Source organism: Ovis canadensis, chromosome 6, assembly GCF_042477335.2.
Source record: "Ovis canadensis isolate MfBH-ARS-UI-01 breed Bighorn chromosome 6, ARS-UI_OviCan_v2, whole genome shotgun sequence".
NCBI classification, from domain to species: domain Eukaryota; kingdom Metazoa; phylum Chordata; class Mammalia; order Artiodactyla; family Bovidae; genus Ovis; species Ovis canadensis.
In genome coordinates, this window is record NC_091250.1 from 96,138,730 (window position 1) to 96,140,611 (window position 1,882).

Genomic DNA, 1,882 nt, shown 5'->3' on the forward strand with positions numbered 1-1,882 from the left:
TATATGGAATTTAGAAAGATGGTTAATGATAACCCTGTATGCGAGACAGCAAAAAAGACACAGATGTATAGAACAGTCTTTTGAACTCTTTGGGAGAAGGAGAGGGTGGGATGATTTGGGAGAATAGCATTGAAACATGTATAATGTCATATATGAAATGAATGGCCAGTCCAGGTTCGATGCATGATACAGGATGCTTGGGGCTGGTGCACTGAGACAACGCAGAGGGATGGTAAAGGGAGGGAGGTGGGAGGGGGTTCAGGATAGGGAACATGTGTATACCTGTGGTGGATTCATGTTGATGTATGGCAAAAGCAATACAATATTGTAAAGTAATTAACTTCCAATTAAAATAAATTTATATTTAAAAACAATATATAATAAAAATTTCAAAAAATAAGAAGTGTCTTCTCCAACACCACAGTTCAAAAGCATCAATTCTTCGGTGCTCAGCTTTCTTCAAAGTCCAACTCTCACATCCATACATGCCCACTGGAAAAAACATAGCCTTGACTAAATGGACCTTTGTTGGCAAAGTAATGTCTCTGCTTTTAAATATGCTATCTAGGTTGGTCATAACTTTATGTAGCTGACATTATTCGTCATGTTTAACAACCTTGCCTTTTTTTCTTTCGGATTGGCAAGGGTCATGGAGTAGTTATAGTCATAGCACTTGTGAATAAATTTCCTCCTAATGTAGGTAAAATGAGTTCTTTCTCAATTTAGGTAAACGTTTCTCAGTGGCCAAACAGATTAATAACATTCTGGAGAGTATCAAAACTAAGACAATCTTATTAGATTAAATTATAGTAATGATTATAAACTGATTTCTGTTTCTATATTATGTAACTTTCATCAAGTCTAATTTACATTATAGGGTTACTTTAATTTGAGATTACTAAAAAATGTATGGCAAACAATACAATATTGTAAAGTAATTAAACTCCAATTAATATAAATATATTTATATTTAAAAATAAAAAATGTCAAGGAAAGCTGAAATAATTTACTTAATTGAGAAATATCCATTTTGGAGTGCTACTGCTGCTAAGTCGCTTCAGTGGTGTCTGACTCTGTGTGACCCCATAGACGGCAGCCCACCAGGCTCCCCCGTCCCTGGGTTTCTCCAGGCAAGAACACTGGAGTGGGTTGCTATTTCCTTCTCCAATGCATGAAAGTGAAAAGTGAAAGTGAAGTTGCTCAGTCATGTCCGACTCTTCGCGACCCCATGGACTGCAGCCCACCAGGCTCCTCCATCCATGGGATTTTCCAGGCAAGAGTACTGGAGTGGGGTACTATTGCCTTCTCCGCCATTTTGGACTATATGTATGAAGATCATGGGCGATACTATTCTAACAATAATATATTGGGTTAAAAAGAAATATGAACCATATATCACTTTACATTGTTTCAATAATGAAGTAACATTATTGTTTAAATTTTGTTGATGCAAAATTCCTCTTCCTTCAGGGGATATTGGAAAAATTTATGTTTTTAACCTTTAGTTTGGAATTAATGTTACTGCTGAGCTGTGGGATTACAAATAGCTATCTATTCCCAACATAACATTAGACAACCTTCATAAAAGCCAGTTAATAAATACTGCCTGTGATAGGAAAAACAAAAGTTTATTGTGTGAGAGCTATTAGCAAAGAGCAGATAATGATATAAAGGAGAAAGGTGATAAAATTAGCAGAGAGGTTATAAGTACTTCTGTTGATATGTTCTACTTGGCAAAATAGCAGTGAACATTTTCCAGCCTAGACAATCTTTTAATACTCCTAAGCAATTATGGTAACCCACTCCAGTATTCTTGCCTGGAGAATCCCATGGACAGAGGAGCCTGGCAGGCTCAGTCCATGGGGTCTCAAGAGTTGGACAT